This window comes from Carcharhinus amblyrhynchos, chromosome 18 (genome assembly GCF_965287045.1).
Source record: "Carcharhinus amblyrhynchos chromosome 18, sCarAmb.v2.hapA, whole genome shotgun sequence".
Lineage (NCBI taxonomy): Eukaryota > Metazoa > Chordata > Chondrichthyes > Carcharhiniformes > Carcharhinidae > Carcharhinus > Carcharhinus amblyrhynchos.
This window is the reverse complement of record NC_137341.1, coordinates 17,275,554-17,296,091: the sequence shown is the minus strand read 5'-3', so window position 1 is coordinate 17,296,091 and position 20,538 is coordinate 17,275,554.

Genomic DNA, 20,538 nt, shown 5'->3' with positions numbered 1-20,538 from the left:
TGGGCTGAAAAGCCTCCTTCTGCACTGTAGGGATTCTATGATTCTATGATGCCTGATTTTAAATCATAGATCCAGAAGACGTTCATTTCTCCTAATGTTCAACAACTTGCATTGGGAGGCAAAGCTTCCTGCAATGTATAAATCGGTTGTGCTTATCCGGTTCCACTTCAGTGCACCTCAGCTGATCTTGTTTCACGTGGTTTAATCCAGCCTTAGCCATCGCCTTGTACAAATAATGCTGAATCATGAGGGCCGAATTACTGTTAATACTGTGGGTCACTGGCTGGCCAGTGCTTCAGCACAATCCAACAAGTTTAACATTTCATGCAGCTTTAATCCAGTTCCAGTCTAATAAACTTCAATTCACCCAGCTCCATCTGGTTCAATCCAGCTGCAGTCTGCTCCAGCTTAGTTCATTCTATCCCGTGTGGTATTATTCTAATTCCAATTTGATACACATCCGCTCAACCTTTTTTCAGTGTGTATCACTGGCATTCTGTATAAACAATTCAAATCTCTTGTGCACTTTGGCAGAAAGCGCCGCCAAAACCAAGCCAATATTTGTTTTGCGGAGATGAAGGGCTAATGAAGGCAGTTTGGAAAGCCAGTCTGTGATGGTCCAGGTTAGGAGAGTAGCAAAATGTTACTGTGACTGCGTTTTCTAAACTGGCAGGCTTTTAAGAGGAAGGGGGAGATGAAGGGAGGGTTCCTGTGGTGAAGAATGTGTATGAATCAGAGGTAGCTTAATGAATTGTAATTTTAGCAAAGGCGCAGTGAGGAGAAAGAGGGCAGAGTCCTGGGCCAACATCATCCCACTACCTGGGCCATTGTTTCTCTTGGCAGGATTAACAGCTGAAGGGCTCCCACCCACCATCGATGAAGAGACAATTGAGGAGGGTTAATGGCTTATTAAGATCCCCGAATTTTCCAGTTATTCACATTGGTGGGATCTTCTGGTCCCGACATTAGTGGGTCACATAGGGATCACAGACCATGCACAATGTGGAGTTGTGGTATTGTCACTGGAATAGTAATACAGGGACTGGCGTTATGCTCTGGGGACCCGGATTCAAATCCCACCATGGCAAATGGTGAAATTTGAATTCAGTAAAAATCTGGAATTAAAAGTCTACTGATGACTGTGAAACCATTGGGCGTGGTCCATGATCATGAAACAATGTGGGAAATGGTTTTATTCCTTGATGGGATGTGAGTGTTGCTGGCTGGGCCAGCATTTATTGCCCATCCCTTGGAGGGCATTTAAGACAGGTTGTTTACCTGGTTTGACATTGCCATGACTCTTGAGTCAAATGTAGGCCAGCCCAGGTAAGGACAGCAGATTTCCTTCCCTAAAGGTCATTAATGAGCCAGATGGGTTCATAACAATGGCCAGATCCTGGGCTGATCATCTACTTATGGGCAGGGGATATGCTCTTTAAGGCCAATAGGATGCTTTCTCCAACTCAGAAGGAGGGGAGTGGAGGGGGCTGGGGGGGTGCACCTGCAGGTAAGGGAGAAAGAGGGGGCACACCCATCTTGAGGATGCTGCGTGGCAATGTTTAAAAATTTGAAATTAAAAAATGGTCTCAGCAGCTAGGCCACTATTGTAGTGTGTGAGGGAAGGTGGAATGGTCTGAGGGGGTTGGTGGAAGGATGGTGACCAGCCCACAGGATGACTTGTGGCCTCAGTTATTGCCATGTAAATGGGGAGGGACTGAATGTTCACCAGGAGTGCTGCCCCTCCTGGCTGCCACCTCCAGGCAGTCGGCCTATTCCCCCAGTGCCTCTGGGGCCTTCGGACCAACTGGAAAATTCCAGCCATCCTCTGACAATAGCTGGAGAGCTTTGAGGCCTCCCCGTGGTGTTCACTGGCAGCAGGGTACCTCTAGTCCCGCCATCGTCAATGGGATTTCCCATTGACTGCTCCCCAGACCAACAGGAAACACACACAGGATGCACCATCGACAGTGTGAATGGCTGGAAAATTCTGGGATTTTCATAAGCCGTAATGAAGACATTAAAAGCCTTGACTGGCTCCTCATCGAATGTGGGCAGGAACCTGTCAGCTGTCGATCCTGCCAGGGGAAAAAAATGGCCAGGGTGGTAGTGGGATGAATTTGACAAACAGGCATGCTGGCTGGCAATGCAAATCTCTCCACCTGCCTGCTGCCATGCAACACTCTCTCAAGTGAGGGAAAACCCTGCCCAGAACGTCCAGTTTGTCACATAAAGGAAACACGAGAGGATAAGTCAGGAGTTCAATAGCCAGGCCAATAAAATGATGATGGAGAGAGGATGAAAGCTGAAGGCAGAACTGAAAGTGGATCACTGACAAGAAAGAGAGAAAGAATTTGCGTTTGTGTAGTAGTTTCCACAACGACAGAACACCTCAAAGCACTTCAGAGCTGACAAAGTGTTTTCATGTTAGTCACTCTTATATAAATCTAGGTCACATGGCAGTCAATTTGCACATTGCAATTATCGCTGAGAGAAATGGCCAGCCGTCTCATTTCAGTGAGGGATAAATACTGAGCAAGACATCAGGGGGATTCCCATGCTCCTTTACAAATAGTGCCACGGGATTGGTTACACGTACCCACCTGAGAGAGAAGGCAGGACCTTGGTTTAATGCCTCATTTGAAAGACAGCACCTCCAACATTCCCTCAGTGCTCCAGTGGAATCTCAGTCTTATTTATGTGCTCAAAGTCTCTGTAACGGGTCAGATTCACAACCTTCCAATGCAGAGAGGAGATCGCTACCAACTTAACTGAGACAGGGCTGACACCTTGAAAGCGAAGAAGATGAAATATGTTTCCTGTATTACCAATGTGAACTTATATGGCCTGTAATCATTCAATTAATTCCCAGCTATAAATACACCTGTTTCTCTTTCCAAGTATTTGGCAGCAGATTTCCTCTAGAATTACAACCTTCCCTCGAGCCAAACCATTGAGCCTATTCCTGTATGTATCTCTCAGCTCACTGCCACTGAAATCACCTTGTCGGTGTTACTTGATTTGCATCACTGGCCAGTTTAAACACACACACAGGTACCATGAGTCACACGTGTAATCAGTTCAGGCAGCCTCGTCCCAGCTCCCAGTCTATTTTCGCTCACTGCAAAAACCTTCCCAGCTCATCGCTGCAAGCCTAATAATCTCCCAGGCTTTCCTGGTGGGTACTCAGCTGTTTCAAACACACTGGTGCTTGCTAAAGCTGAGTTGTTTTAACCTGGCCAATTAGGGCCACTGCTCCCTGATGGGATGTAGTCTAAATCAATAAAGAGTTACAGAATGAACTAGATACACTTTGCACCTTATCACATTCTTCATCCAAAAGCAATTGAAACTGGTTCACTCCCAAGTGCTGCTGTTATGTTGGCAAGTTTGGCTGCTAACAGCGCACTGCAAGGTCCCACAAACAGCAATTGATATCACTTACTATTTCATTCTTTTTGAGTGGCGTTGACTAAGGAACAATCCCAGTGCTTCTTCAGATAGTGCTGTGGGTCCTTTTACTTACATGTGCCAAGGGAGGTAGTGCCTTTAGTTAACATGACACCTGAAACAATATGCTGCTGAGAAAAGTTTTGTTTCTCTGTATTGGACTAGAGTTTCCATTTCAATTATCTGCTCGAGTCGACCTTGGGATATCGACCACCAATCCTTTGACTTGGAAATTATTGGGTTCAAGATTCACTCCAGAGAGAGCACAAAATCTCAGCTGACACTCCCAGTGCGGTACTCAAAATGTGCTGCGCTGTTGGAGGTGCTTTCTGTCAACTGGCAGCATGGTGGCACAATGATTAGCACTGCTGCCTCGCAGCACCAGGGACCAAAGCTCAATTCCAACCTCGGGTCAGTGTCTGTGTGTGTGGAGTCCACATGTTCTCCCCATGTCTGCATGGGTTTCCCCCGGGTGCTCCGGTTTCCTCCCACAGTCCAAAGATGTGTGGGTTAGGTTGATTGGCCATACCAAATTGACCCAATGTCAGGGGGATTAGCAGGGTAAATGTGTGGGGTTACGGGGATAGGACCTGGATGGGGTTATGGTCGGTCCAGACTCGACGGGTCTACTAGCCTCCCTCTGCACTGTAGGGATTCTATGATTCTAAGTGAAATTGAGGCTCATTCTGCCATCTTAGGTGGCTGTGAACGATCCCATGGAACTATTTTGAAAATGGAGCAGGTTTCCATGGTGTTCTGGCCTATAGTAATCCCACCTAACATTAATAAACCAGATTATCTGGTCTTTTAACTCACTGTAGCATGCAGAGCATCTATTTGCAAATTGGTCATGTTTTCTATTTTACAATAGAGACTACGCTACAAAACATCAAAAAGTATTTTATTACATGCGAACATATTAGTTAGGATTATTAAGGAGGCCATTCGGCCCCTCTAGCCTGCTCTGACATTCATCAAATCATGGCCGATCGGATTGTAACTTCAACCCCAAATTCCTTTCCAATAACCTATCACCCCCTTGCTCATCAAGCATCTATCCAGCTCTGCCTTAATAATATCCAAAGACTTTCTTCCACTGGCTTTTGAGGAACAGAGTTCTAGAGACTCAAGGCCCTCATTTCTGTCTGAAATGAGCTACCTGTTATTTTTAAACAGTGATTCTTAGTTTTAGATTCTCCAACAAGAGGAAATATCCTCTCTGCATCCACCCTGTCAATATCCCTCTGGATCTTAAAGACATTGATCAAGTCACTTCTTACTCTTCTAAATCTAGTGGGTACAAACCTAACCTGTCCAACCTTTCCTCACAAGGCAACCCGTTCATTCTGTCACGGACCCAGGTTCTATTCCCACCTTAGGTCACTGCCTGTGCAGACTATGCACGTTCTCCCCACGTCTGGAACACACCAGAATGATAGGGAGTGGGATAGCTTGATCTTGGGTTCAGACATAGCTCGGCACATCGAGGACCGAAGGGCCTGTACTGTTCTATGTTCTATGTCTGCGTGGGTTCCTCCTGGGTGCTCTGGTTTTCTCCCACAGTCTGAAAGACATGCTGGTTAGGTGCATTGGCCGTGCTAAATTCTCCCTCACTGTACCCGAACAGGCGCCGGAGTGTGGCAACCAGGGGATTTTCACAGTCGGTGGGGTTTTACGGCCCCGCTCAAGCGAGACCAAAAAATCCTGCCCGAGAACAACAGATATTTCCATTGTTCATTCCTCGCCCGCTCCGATTCCAAGGCAGGCGGAGCTGTAGAATTCCGACACATAAATTCGTTGAAGTTTTAATGTAAGCCTGCTGATGATGCTAACAAAATAAACTAAAAAAGTTAACTAAATTAGATAAGGAGACCAATACTGTGCACAATACCCCAGATGTGATGTCACCAACGCCCTGTACAACTGAAGTATAACCTCCATACTTCTGTAATCAATTCTCCTCACAGTAAACAATAACATTCTATTAGCTTTCCAAATTACTTGTTGTGTCCATATGCTAGCCTTTTGTGATTCATGCACTAAGACACTCCAATCTCTCGGCATCTCAGAGCTCTGCAATCGCTCCCAATTTCGATAATATGCTTTTTTAAATTCTTTCTGCCAAAATGATAATTTCACATTTGCCCACATTCACATTTGCTCACATTCTCCAACAAGAGGAAATATCCTCTCTGCATCCACCCTGTCAATATCCCTCTGGATCTTAAAGACATTGATCAAGTCACTTCTTACTCTTCTAAATCTAGTGGGTACAAACCTAACTTGTCCAACCTTTCCTCACAAGGCAACCCGTTCATTCTGTCACGGACCCAGGTTCTACTCCCACCTTAGGTCACTGCCTGTGCAGACTATGCACGTTCTCTCCATGTCTGGAACACACCAGAATGATAGGGAGTGGGATAGCTTGATCTTGGGTTCAGACGTTTTCCAGATCTTTGCTCATCACTTAACCTATCAAATTCCATTTGGAGCCTCCTTATGTCCTCTTCATAATTTACTTTCCGATCCAAATCTTAAGTTTATTTATTAGTGTCATAAGTAGGCTTACATTAACACTGCAATGAAGTTACTGTGAAAAGCCCCTAGTTGCCACATTCTGGAGCCTGTTTGGGTACACTGAGGGAAAGGTTAGCATGGCCAATGCACCTAACCAGCATTTCTTTAGGCCTGTGGGAGGGAACTGGAGCACCCGGAGGAAATTCATGCAGTTACAAGGAGAACGTGCAGACTCCGCACAGGCAGTGACCCAAGCTGGGAATTGAACCTGGGTCCTTGGCACTGTGAGGCAGCAGTGCTAACCACTGTGTCACTGTGCCACCCCTTATCTTTGTGTCATCAGCAAATCTAGCGACCATACCTTCAGTCCCTTCGTCCAATTCATTTATTTAATTTGTAAAAAGCTGGTCCCTGTGGCACAACATTTGTCACATCCTGCCACCAGAAAATGACCCATTTATGCCAACTTACTGCTTGCTGTTGGCTCTTTTAGCTAATCAATTTTCAATCCATGCCAATGTGTTACCCTCGGAATCATAGACTTTTATTTACTGCAATAATCTTTGATGTGGCACCTTATCAAATGCCTTTGGAAATCTAAGTAAAATACATCCACTGGTTCCCCTTTATCCACAGCCCTCCGAAGAACTCCATTAAACTAGTTAAACATGATTTCCCTTTCACAAAACCACGTTGACTCTGTCTGATCACCTTAAATTTTTATAAGTGTTCTGCTATAACATCTTTCATAATAGCTTCTAATGTTTTCCCTAGGACAGATGTTAAGCTAACTGGCCAGTAGTTTCCTGCTTTCTGTCTCCCTCCCTTATGCCTTATGTATAAAGGAGTTATATTTTCTATCTTCCAACTTAATGAAACCTTCCCCAACTCTAGTGAATTTTAGAAAATTAAAACCAATGCATCAACTACCTGACTAGTCACTTCCTTCAAGACCTTAGGCTAAAGTCTTTCTGGACCAGAAGATTTATTAGTGCGCACTCCCAACAATTTGTCCAATACCACTTCCCTAGTGATTGTAATTTTCCAGAGTTCACCGTTCCCTTCCATTTCCTGATTTACAGCTATTTCTGCAATATTACCTGTATCCTCTATAGTAAAGACAAATGCAAAGTGCCTGCTTAATTCATCTGCCATAGCCCTACTTTCCATTACCAATTCCCCAGACTCACTTTCTGTAGGACCAACATTCACTTTGTTAACTCTTTTCTTATTTAAATATCTATAGAAACCCTTACTGTCTATCTTTATATTACAGCTATCTTTTTCTTGTGCTCTAATTTTCCACTCCTTAAACAAGCTTTTTTGTCATTCTTTGGTGTTCTTTCTATTCATCCGAGTCTTCTGACCTGCCTCCTCATCTTTGCAAAAATATACTATGTTTCTTAAAGTTTAGTACTTTCTTTAACTTTTTTAATTAACTACAGATGACGAACCCTCCCTTTGAAGATTTTCTTTTTCATTGGAAGGTGTCTACTCTGTGTATTCTGAAATATCTCTCTGAACATCTGTTGATCTGTCCCTTAAGCACGTTTAGCTAACTCCAGCTTCATGCCTTATAACTGCCCTTATTTAAGTTTAAAATGCTAGTCTTGAACACACTCTTCTCTCCTTCAAACTTAATGTAAAATCTAATCATATTGTGCTACCTAGGGGTGCCTTTATTATGAAATTACAAATTAATCCCACTTCATTGCTCAATACCGAGTCTAGTACAGCCTGCCTTCTGCTTGGCTCCAGAATGCACTCTTCACAGAATCATACAGTGCAGAAGGACACCCATTCGGCCCATCATGTTTGCACTGACCACAACCCCACCCAGATTCTATCCCCATAGCCCCATGCATTTATCCTAGTTAGTCCCCCTGACACTGAGGGGCAATTATGCATGGCCAATCAACCTAACAAGAACATTGTTGGTCTGTAGGAGGAATGATGTGGAGATGCCGGCATTGAATTGGGATGAGCACAGTAAGAAATCTCACAACACCAGGTTATAGTCCAGCAGGTTTATTTGGTAGCACAAGCCACAAGCTTTTGGAGCGCTGCTCCTTCATCAGGTGAATGGGAGTTCTGTTCACAAACTGGGCATATATAGACATAAACTCAATTTACAAAATAATGGTTGGAATGCGATTCTTTACAGGCAATCAAGTCTTAAAGATACGGACAATGTGAGTGGAGAGTGTGTTAAGCACAGGTTAAAGAGGCATGTATTGTCTCCAGCCAGGACAGTTAGTGAGACTTAGCCCAGGCAAGTTGTGAGTGTTACAGATAGTGTGACATGAACCCAAGATCCCGATTGAGGCCATCCTCATGTGTGCAGAACTTGGCTATCAGTTTCTGCTCAGCGATTCTGCATTGTCATGTATTTGAAGGCCTCCTTGGAGAATGCTTACCCGAAGATCAGAGGCTGAATGCCCGTGACCGCTGAAGTGTTCGCCAACAGGAAGAGAGCACTCTTGCCTGGTGATTGTCGAGCGGTGTTCATTCACCTGTTGTCATAGCATCTGCATGGCCCCCAAATGTACCATAATTCGGGACATCCTTTCCTGCAGTGTATCAGGTAGACAACATTGGCTGAGATGCAAGAGTATGTATGTGTACCTAGTGGATGATGTTTTCATGTGAGACGATGGTATTCACGTTGATACTCTGGCATGTCTTGCAGAGGTTGGTGTGGCAAGGTTGTGTGGTGTCGTGATCACTGTCCTCCTGAAGGCTGGGTAGTTTGCTGTGGACAGTGGTCTGTTTGAGATTGTGCAGTTATTTGAAGGCAAGAAGTGGGAGTGTGGGGATGGACTTGGTGAGACTTCATCTTCATCTATGATATGTTGAAGGCTCCAGAGAAGATGTCCCGTGTTTGTCTTCTGGGGAGGTCAGTGGGGTTTTTCGCCGTGGCACATCAGAACTGTCGATCGATGAGTCGAGCGCCATATCCTATTCTTATGAGGGCATCTTTCAGCATCTGGAGCTATCTATTGTGATCCTCCTCATCTGAGCATCCTGTGTATACAGAGGGCGTGTCCGTAGCGGCTGGCTTCTTTAACGTATTTAGGGTGGAAACTGGAGAAGTGGAGCATCATGAAGTTATCTGTGGGCTTCTGCACATATGAGGACAGCCTCAATCGGGATCTTGGGTTCATGTCACACTATCCCCACAGCTTACCGGGGCTTGCAAAATCTCACTAACTGTCCTGGCTGGAGGCAATAGACATCTCTTTAACCTGTACTTAACCGTCTCTCTCCACTCACATTATCTGCACCTTTAAGACTTGATTTCCTGTAAAGACTCGCGTTCCAACCATTATATTGCAAATTGAGTTTGTGTCTATATATGCCGTGTTTATGAACACAACACCCACTCGCGTGATGAAGGAGCAGTGCTCTGAAAGCTTGTGGCTTGTGCTACCAAATAAACCTGGTGTTGTGAGACTTCTTACTGTAGAAGGAAACCAGCACATCCGGAGGAATCCTACACAAACACAGGGAGAATGTGCAAACTCCACACAGTGACCCAAGCTGGGAATCAAACCCGGGCCCCTGGCACTATGAAGCAGCAATGTTAACCATTGTGCCACCATGCTGGCCTAGTCTAAGAAATTATCCCCAAACAATCTATGTGAACTCCTTAGCTATGCTACCTTTGCTCATCTGATTTTTGCAATTTATCCTTTGATTAAAATCCCCCATGGTTATTGCAATACCTTTCTGACAAGCTCACATTATCTCTTCTTTCATACTCTGTCCTACTGTGTAGTTACAATTAGAGGCCTGTACGCCACTCCCACAAGTGACTTATTGCATTTACCATTTTTCATCTTCGTCCAAACTGTTTTGACGTTCTGGTTCCCTGAACTTAGGTCATCCCTCTCTCATATGCTAATGGCAGCACAGCCACCCCTCCAATTGTTCTTCACTTCCTGTCCTTCCTAAATGTCACATACAAGTCAATATTCAGGTCCCAATCTATGTCACCCTGTAGCCACGTCTCTCTATTGACAGTGAAGAGCTTTGGGATATCCCGACTTCTTTTCTTCCTGTTTAGCTGGTTACTGAGATAAGTTCAGAGAGGCTCACTTTGATCCTCTCCTGCACTGCGCATGACCTGAACACGTTTGACATTTAATGTGGTTGGCTGAAGTCGCATACCAGTCTGCAGCAGTGACATATACATGCGTGCTCCCCGGGTTCACCTTGGTCAAGAAGCAGAGAGCAGCCTCCACTATACCAGTACATCTGTTCCATTTCTCATATCATCTGTTCTGCTTGTCTCCCTGAGTGAGATTGTTGAATAGCTGCCAGTGGACGGACACTTTCCAAACACAAGCTAGGCTTTCAATTTGAAATATCAACCACCCACACAAAACATTCTGCATGTGTCCAGTTCTCCAGTCATAGGACACTCACCGGCGACCACGTTCTGCAGTGGACCTCCCAGTGAACCATTGTGCGGTAATAAAGTGGTGCACCTCACATGATGCAGCATGTTCCAACTCTACCGTATCAATCGCATTGCACCAACTTGGTTAAACTCAACAGCAGCGAGAAAGGGGGAGTTTTCTGGCCATTCACGATGACGGAATTTTCTGGTCCTACTTCAGTGAATGAAGGTTTGGCTGAGTGCCAAATTCTCCATCCTCGCTTGCAGCGGGAGCAGGGCATGAGTGGCTGGAAAATCCTAGCCAGTGTCTTCAAGATAATAAAACATCCCAAGATTTTTCACAATATATCAGTTAAGGATTGACGCTGAGTAACGTGAGGAGAGATTAGGACCAAAAACTTGGTCAAAGAAGTAAGAGAGTCTTAAAGGAGAAGAGGGAGGATGCATTGAATGGACTGTTCTGTTTTAAAGTGAAAGACTCCTGTCGATGTTATATAAAACATAACAAATCTCCAGCAGCTGCTTGAGAACCGTAATTCAATCTTGCTGCTGTGCTGACATCCAGAAATTGTTTCAGCTTCGGTCTTGTGATTTCAAGATATCACCAGAAGTTCTCAATTGAAATATAAGGTGGAATTTTACAAGGTTTTTGTGTCCAGCTCACACAAAAATGGGAAAGTTCCTGATTGGTTTTCCGGGCGAGTTTACACGTCCAGTCATATCCACTCTGTCTCTGAAAATGTGGGCTAGACTGCTTCTAACCGCCAGAGGCAATGGGCGGGGCCGAATTTGCCAAACAGCCTGCAACTCAGGCCAGAACCGCAAACTGCGCGTGTGCAGGAAAAGCAGGAAAAACTTGCGCAGCTTACAGAGTACCCCCCACCCTGCTTTCCTGTCCAGATACAGCCTCCGCCTCCCCCCACAGACACGGAGACCTCCCCCAACATTACTGATCCACTTACTCCCCCCACCCCACTACACTCCCTATACCCCCCCACACAGAACCCCAGAAACACACAGTCCCCATATCCCCCCACAGTCTCCCGCAACCCAAACCCCATACCTTCCCCCACAGCCCCCAGAAACACACAGTACCAATACCCGCCAAAAATAGGGATAGGCCTGGGTGAGATTATGGCCGGTGCTGACTCAGTGGGCTGAATGACCTCCTTCTGAACTGTATGATCCTATCAGGTTTAATGCCAACAGTCACTGTTGTGGACTATGTGTTCCTTAAATTCTGGAGTTCACCTACATTGCCCAGAATCTAATTATTCAACCACCTGTAGCAGTATGATCGGAACTGAAGGGTAGGGTTATCACTGGAGAGGGGAAAGGGATGTTTCCACAGGGCAACCCTTGCTGCAGGAGATACCTTCTCTGAACCACTGATCAGGCGTACTGTCCCTGGCCACCAAGGAGGGTGCCAGAGTATGCTAGGGGGGCCTGTTTACACACCATACCCCTGCACCCCTCTGCAACACCTATTTAAGGACCTCAATTGATCTCTAGATGGAATGGTAACAGAGTAATAGAGGCATACAGCACAGAACAAGACTGTTCGGCCCATTGTGTCTGTACCAGTCAAAAACAAACAAGCTACCTATTCTAATCCCATTTCCCAGTACTTGGCCCATAGCTGTGTATGACTTGGCACCACAACTGTGCTAGCTTCTTGCTACAACAATTCAAAACAAATATCATTGCCTCCTGTTCTTTCTCCTATGTCCTGGCTTTTCTCTACTTCGAACATTGATCCAATTTATCTCGAAGGAAAGTCGATAAGTGAACAAAATTGTATTGCAAATTTAAAAATCTTCAAAAGTTGGGAATTGTGACTTGCTCTATTTCTCCTGAGGTACAGTTTGAGGCCAGTCCTTGGCTCAGGTGATGTGCAGCCAGTAAGTGTGAGTTATACTGCCAAATTTGCATCTTACTGTGCCAGGGAAAACAGAGATCATCTCCTGTCATTCAACCACTTTAATACATTAACAGACAGAAAGGATCAGTTCATTTCCAGCCTTAAAATGAATTTCCAAGTATTTCCAGTGAACCCTTTCGGAACTGTTTAAAAGTTCTCTTTATCCTTTTTGCTATTAAAATGTCTCAAGTGTGAAAAACAGATGCAATATTCATGCTTAATGCTGGTGACTTTAAACCTGTAGGGTCCATTCATTCCTTTGAATAGACGAGGACAGCGCTGGTACAAATGTTAAAATGAGTTTCTTTTGTTGAACAGAACGTAAAGAAAACTAAACCATTACAGAAGCGAAGAGAAAAAGCAAACTTTGAGACTAGCTGCCAAACCAGTCCCTGTACTATACTGGACACACTGAACTCGAAACCAAACTGCAAGCTGAACGCACAGTTCCAAACTATATATTAATTCTTATCTAGTTATTGCGAATGTCCTTGCAGTCTAAAGAAAACTGATTTTGCAGTTGTTATTATCAAGATGTGTTTTGCTTGCTGGGTTCTTTTCAGGAATGTGGTCAATCTTCAGCTAACCCAGCATGCCTTCTGAGTCTTAAAATGTAGTCAATTTTTTAAGCTTAGCAGAGTTATTTGCAAAGGCAGAAATATCTTAAAATAAAGCCTTTGCAAACAGGGCTAAGCATACATAAGATTTCGCAAAACCTCAGTTATCATAGTATCCCTACAGTGCAGAAGAAGGCCATTCCGCTCATCAAGTCTGCATCAACTCTCTGGCAAAACATTTCAACTAGGCACTTTCCCCATAGCTCCACTTATTTATCCCACTAATTTCCTTAACATCTTGGAACACTAAAGGACAATTTAGCATGGCCAGTCCACCTAACCTGTACATCTTTGGAATGTGGGGGGAAACCGGAGCGCCCAGAGGAAACCCATGCAGACATGGCAAGAATGTACAAACTCCACACACCCAAGGCCAGAATTGAATCTGAGTCCCTGGTGCTGTGAAGCAGCAATGCTTCTGTACAACTGTGCCACCCCAAATACTATACTATACATTGTACACCTACAGGAAGCTTCTCCACATTGATGCTAAACAATTTATGAACTACCTTACCGAGCAAAAAATGGATTGTGCAATTTTAACCAACAAACTGTGATTTCTATTGCACCAAGCTTTAACAAAGGAATGGGAGTAGTCCGTTCAACCCTTCGAACCTCATCTTATATTGAATTGGATCTGCACCTCAATGCTTTTTACCTGCCTTTGCTCTATATTTCTTGATGACTCTGCCCAACAAAAACCTACAGTTGATCTGCTTTGGTTTTAAAATTACGCTGAATGTTTGGAGACATTGTGTTGTTATTATTTCAACAAAGTCTACCTATCTGAGTCTTGAATATTTCCACTGTCCCAGTGTGCATTATGTTTTGGAAATGTTTCAGATTTTCACCAGCACGGGGTGCCTCTGCTTAGTTAATTAAAATGAAGTTGGTGTTTTATAGATGATCAGTTTGCTCCACTCCTATATTCTCGTTCTGTGCGCACAAATTTCTAACTAGTTCCAAAACTTAAGCTTAAGTTTATTTATTAGTGTTACAAGTAGGTTTACATCAACACCATAATGAAGTTACTGTGAAAATCCCCTAGTCGCCACACTCAGGCACCTGTTTGGCTAAACTGAGGGAGAATTTACCATGGCCAATGCACCTAACCAGCATGTCTTTCTGACTGTGGGAGGAAACCAGAGTACTCAGAAGAAAGCCACGCAGACACAGGGAGAACGTGCAAACTCCACAGTGAGCCAAGCTGGGAATCAAACTCAAGTACCTGCCACTGTGAGGCAGCAGTGCTAACCACTCTGCTATGCCTTTTTCAGAGGTTGTGCCCAATCTGATCAGGCCAGACTATTTGGTGCTTGCATTGTCTTAAATTATATCCATTTTCTCTTTTGCATTTCTAATAATGAATGATTTTCTGGAGTCAGCACCACTATTTTTGGAGCCTTTTATAGGTAAATTTAATAATTACCTATACATTGAAGTGAACAGTTCCACAGTAGAAACATTTGTATTTGCATTTGTGAAAAGCATTTCTAGAAGACATTAGAAGCACAGAGATAATGGGCTGAGTGGCCTCATTCTACGATGTGAAATTTTACGATTCAGACCATGAGGACAAACAATTCATGAATTATGCAACAAAACTCTCCTTTCCCCCCTTCCAAAAAAGCATAACTATTTACAGTACACCTTCATGTTTAGTTGTCATTGCACTAATATTTATTTATTTATAAGACAGATGGGAATCAGTCACATATTGTCCAAATGATTAGTTGATACATCTTCATCAGCATGAACTACATTTAGAAAGAAACAATTGCATTGCAGTCTCTCTAGACTTTAAACTCTCTAATATGGCTCTTTAGTAGAAAGCTTAATCAATTTTGTAACATTTTAAAAAAAATGTATGGGTACTTCAAGCAAGTCTGGCATAAAGCTTGAAGGCACTGGAGCTACAGAGCTGTGTGTGTGTACTCTGCTAGAAAGCAGAAGTGAAACTAAAACTGGATGGCATTACACACTTCCTTTCTTGTGATGTCATGCTACAATCTCTTAAAGGAGTTTTGCAAAATCTTCCTCTCCTTTCCCCCCTTCCAAAGAAGCATAACTATTTACAGTACACCTTCATGTTTAGTTATCATTGCACTAATATATACAACTAATGAATCTATGAGCCTCGAAAGCTTAGAGGTAATTTGTGGTTGGCCTAGATCTTGTATTGAAATAGGAAACTTGTCTGGGGGTTTCTTTCATTGCTCACAGTGAATTGTGCGATTGTGAGTCTTTGATCTAAATAAATCCCCATCATTTTGACTGATCGCCACGAACCTTGTGTTGGATCCTGGATGCAAATGTGTTGTCCCAATTGTGAACTTGGCAATTCTGTGCCTGCATTATTATCGTGCAAGTTGTTCATCTTTCCTTGCAGTTTGAAAAGTTGTTTTCTAGTTTCTGAGAGAGTAGAATGGGTAAAACTAGGTAGACAATTGGTACACAATTGTCTGCCAATTATGAATACTTGCACTTAAAGATATCATTCTTAGATGTAACATTGTAATGCTTATTCTGTCTACGTTTGAGAATTAGAGATTTCACCATGTAATTCATTCATTCAGCTAGACCTAGACCTAGGTCTAGGATAGCAAGGAGACTAAGTAGCATGATCAATATTCCACTTCTCACACATAATCTGAAATGGCGTACCAATGATTGTGGACTGTTAGTCATAACGTTCTTTACAGGCTATTGCGAGGGGTGGAGTGCTGGGGTCAGAAAGATTGGGACTGCCCGGTGTGGGGGATAGTCTGAAGACCAGCAATGTGGGACTGTGGGGCTGGTCAGCATTCAGGAAACCGGCAGTGCGGGCTACTGCACATGCATTAATCTCTGCTATGACGGATTGGTACATGCATAGTGGCCTACTCAGTGCTATGCTGCTGGCCTCTTGGCGGGAATAGGCCCCGCCCCAGGTTTTTATTGTGATTCATGCTAGGGTGCTCTGTGATGCACAGAATGTGGGAGATTCATTTTGAAAATCCGGCTAAAAGACCAGCAGGATTTACTCCAGGTTTTACGTGAATTCGATACCTTGAAATTTTTTCGGAGAATCCCACCCATGATTCCTGAAGGTAATGTTTCTCATTCAATGTTGGATCTCATTACGGACAGAGACTTTGAAGCAAATACAATCGATTTTCCTTTTTGTAGTTGAATTCTCCCAGATCTTTGTGTCAGGCATCTATCTCACGTCTATCTGTCCTCTGGGATCATAAAATTGCAATGTTTGATACTGGTGTTTCAGCGCTTTGAAAAGGTATTGCTGGTTTTGGTGCCACAGGAAAAAACATTAAACAATTCCCCTAGTGATGAAGATGTTTGCGCAAAATTGGGATCTATGAAAATAAGCAATTAAAGAGACCTAGACATCTTTGAAGAGCATTAAGGATCTGGTGGAGTTGGCATTGCTTTAGTATCCTCTATTCGACTTGGATCAAGACAAATGCCAGTACAAGAATAAATAGAACTGACTAGTTTGATCTGCTTCACATTAATGGCACATTTCAGAGTGTTGAGCACAAATCCTTCATTACATGTCACTTACATCAACAGGTGTAAATTATGGTCATGTTCTTGCTTTGATCTTTCCACATCAGCAATGTCAGTGATGATATAGAAGCATCCTGACATAGTGTATGTAATGTGGCCCATGTGAGCTTGAGAGGAATCCTTGCTAACAGTATCACTGAATGGAGTATGAAATGTAGTAAGCTCCTAGGGCTTCTCTGTGAAATGTACTGACTGGTAGCCACGTTTGGCAGCAAGTTTTGGGAATAATTTGTCACCTGAAAATCATGGATTTAACTCTTTTAATGTGGGTATTTTGTGAGGAGAAAGTTTCAAAGTTTAAATGTCCTGGATTGATGCATACTCTCACCTACCCTTCCTTATATCACATAATTGAGCTGCACCAATCTGTATTCTCTTGTACTTTCCCAAGGATTCCATCTTTCTCCATTTTGTCTGATTTGATCTTCAGTTTGCCTTGTAAGTAGATGCTGCATTTATGTTGTGGATCAATGGATGGACTTGCAATCTCCTGAAAGTGTAAAGTTGCATCTCCCTTGAAACTGACAATTTTCTCAAAACATTCTGGATATTTTGATGTCAGGTCATGAACTGAGATTAGCAGAGTAAATTCTGTGGTTGATGTGCCCTGTGAACTCTAGTGAGGGGTCACAACATGCTGGTCGATCTGTGATTGCCAAGCCTTTAGTCTCCATGATGTGCTACCTGTGCCACCCAGGAGGATTGACTGTTCTTGCATTCCAGGACTACAAAAGCTCCACGTGGAACTGGTGAATGATTGTACACTGAGATTCCATAGCAGTAGGCTTCATCGTGGCTTTCCATGTCTATGAATATGTAACTTGTAAATTTTGTGGAGATAGTATGATGGTATTTGCCCATGAGCCAGTCTTGGGCAATAATGAGTAATTACCAATTTCCTTGGGCAGATAATTCAAACCTTGGCAAACACATCAGAAGGTGAGATGGTGCCTACGTTTTCCATGAGATTGATGGTGTGAAACATGTGTGGAAGGCTCTCTGCAGTTGAATCAACCATTACTCTAATATAGACATGATGCTCTATCATGTCTATAGAGCTGAAAGATCTCTTTCTGTGCCATAACCTTTCTATGGTTCTACGGTTCGAGGAATTGTCTCATTGTGCATATCATTATTTCCTGGTTTGCCAATGGCCTTGTGGATGAACATAAGAACATCATGGCTGATCTGAAGTGGCTCAGTTCCACTTTCCCGCTTTCTCCCCATAAATATGAGTTTCCTTCAAGGTACCAGATGATCATTCTTCTTACTTGAACACATCATTGTGTACTGTTTTTAGATCAGTGCATCACTCCTTGCAATTGGATTGGCCATTGTTCTCGTACACGTAAACTTTCTGCCACATGCCTTGTTGAACTGATGTAAAGCTGGGCATTTCCTTGGACACATGCTGAAGGCCATGCCTTCCAATTGCTTTGCTAGGTTTTGATGTTGCAGTGAATGTGTCAGCAATTGGATTGTGCTTCAGACCTGCAAGTTTTGTTGACCATCCTAGAGCAATTTTTTGAGGCTATAAACATTGGGCAGGTCTAGCAGATCATCATTCGCCTGTCTCGACTGAATAAGCCTGATGCTAGCCCTCGCCACGTGCTGTCCTATTCAACACGAGGGATCCATCTGCTTTGCAACCCTTTACTTGAACACTTTCCCTGCATTGTGTTTTCAAAGCTCTTCTGCGCAGTCACCACACTGCAATTTTAACACTTTCCAACAGTATAACTCCCCAACCATCTGACCAGAACATGAAAGGTCAGACCACGATTTCAAACTGTTCAATATGCAGTGAATTCTGTGGCCAGGCTAAAGACCATGTCAGTTAGAAGACCCATGACTCCTCACCATGTCATGTTTTTGTAATGATATAAAGGCACCAATTGCTCAGAAGGGATTGGGGAACACATTGTGGGCTCATTTATTAAGAGTTGGCTTATGGAAAACAGTGAGTGGGAGAGTCGGGAGAAGGGTCAGGAAGGGAAGCAGCGAGTGGTAGAGTGGGAAGGGAAGGAACGATTGGGAGAATTGGGAAGGAAAGGAGCGATTGGGAGATTTGGAAAGGGAAGCAGTGAATGGGAGAGTTGGAAAAGAAAGGAGTGAGTGGGAGAGTTGGGAAGGGAAGCAGTGAGTGGGAGAGTTGGAAAAGAAAGGAGTGAGTGGGAGACTAGGGAAGGGAAGGAACGATTGGGAGAATCGGGAAGGGAAGGAGCGACTGGGAGAATTGGGAAGGGAAGCAGTGAATGGGAGAGTTGGGAAAGGAAGGATTGAGTGGGAGAGTTGGGAAGGGAAGCAGTGAGTGGGAGAGTTGGGAAAGGAAGGAGTGGGAGAGTTGGGAAGGGAAGCAGAGAATGGGAGGAGTGGGAACAGAAGCAGTGAGTGGGAGAGTCGGGAAGGGGAGCAGCAAGAGGGACAGTCAGAAAGGGAAGGAGTGAGTGGAATAATTGATCCACAAATAATTTCAGATTTTTGTAATGCACCACTGTTTCTTTATAATCATTTAGGTGCAAAAGACTTGAAGTCATGGACGTTTGTTATTCCTGTTGTTGGGAGTCTAATTTTTTTTTCAGAACGAATGCAGTCCCAGTATGACTGAAGTTATGGTCCTCTGAACAAAGCCAGTGGATTTATTTTCCTTGGCCATTAGTAATCGATTGCTCAGAAAGAGGCATCTATTGTTACTTTTCAGCTTTATTCCAGACTCTGCTTGCTGTAGCTTCAGACAGCATGTGCCAATGAGATATTTGCAAGCTTCAATCACAGAGAGGCTACCTGCTGACCTCACCCTCTGTTCACTATCCTCCCCCCACTTACTGTTCCTCCGATTGGCATCGCTGCATGGCACAGGATATCAGAGACGTAGTCAAAGTAACGTAGCATAGGACATCAGAGTCAGTCCCAGGCTGGAGTCTCCCTCTTTAAGGTCACCATTACTGTCTCAGACATTGTGACCCTCAAATTCCATTCTGTAACCCCACTGATAGTCGTGAAGCATGTTTTGGGAATACCTGTTCTAGATGTTCCCCTCAAGTGTTTGAGGATGGCTGGAGGATTACCTTGTAAAAAAGCTGTATAAATCAGGTGCAGTCTTTCTCCTTCCCGATCCCTACTGAACCTGTTCTTTTCTCTTTGTTGCAATTGCCGCACCCCGATTTTCCAATTTTAAGAAATAGACTTGCATTCACATATGATTGGCTGCGTTTATTCCCAATGCAAATCTTTAATAGTAGCTATTCAGAGCGGCATGCACATGCACGTCTGATTGATGTACAGTAGTACCACTCCCGTTGACTGGTCTCTATCCATCCTTCCATCCACCCTTCATCTCACAGAATGGCAATAATGGTTCAATTGCATTCCCATTAGCCATGAATAGTGGTCAAAGCAATGGCATTGAACATCACCTCTGCTTCCGATGTGACAGCCGACGTGCGATTGCCTTTCCACCCTGCTCTGGGTAATGAAGTTGATGCATTAGCTTATTGGATGTGACAGGCCCAGCATATAAAGATTAGCTGTGCTGTAATTAAATGTGCTGTAGCCAGCAGAGTGTTTGCTGATATTTTGTCATGCAGAAGCAGCAGCGGCAACAGAGCTGGTGGTACATTTCCCCCACTTTGATCCTGCAGTGACAAAGCAGCACCATCTATGCAGTGTGCTGCTGCCCAGCTACCACTGACAAAGATGAAAAATCAAAATGGTATCATTTCACAGAGCAATGCACTTTTCCCAGCACACAATGATGGGATACATCTCTAACTTGTACACTAAAATCCTCTCAGATATCCATAAAGCAATGCATGGCACTCTTTCAAAGAGTTCTCCCCTGATGTCCTGGTCCCGTATTCAATCCCTCAATCAACATCACTGAATACAGATGATCTGGCTGTTATCAAATTGGTGTTTTTATTGCTAAACAGAAACTGGCTGCCACATTGCCTACTGTAAACTAAAGGGCTTTGGGATGTCCAGAGGATGCTCATGGGGCTACTTAAGAGAAGTCTTACTCTGTCTAGCGTCCCAGTGGTTTGCAGTGTATAAGGGACTGGGTTGGA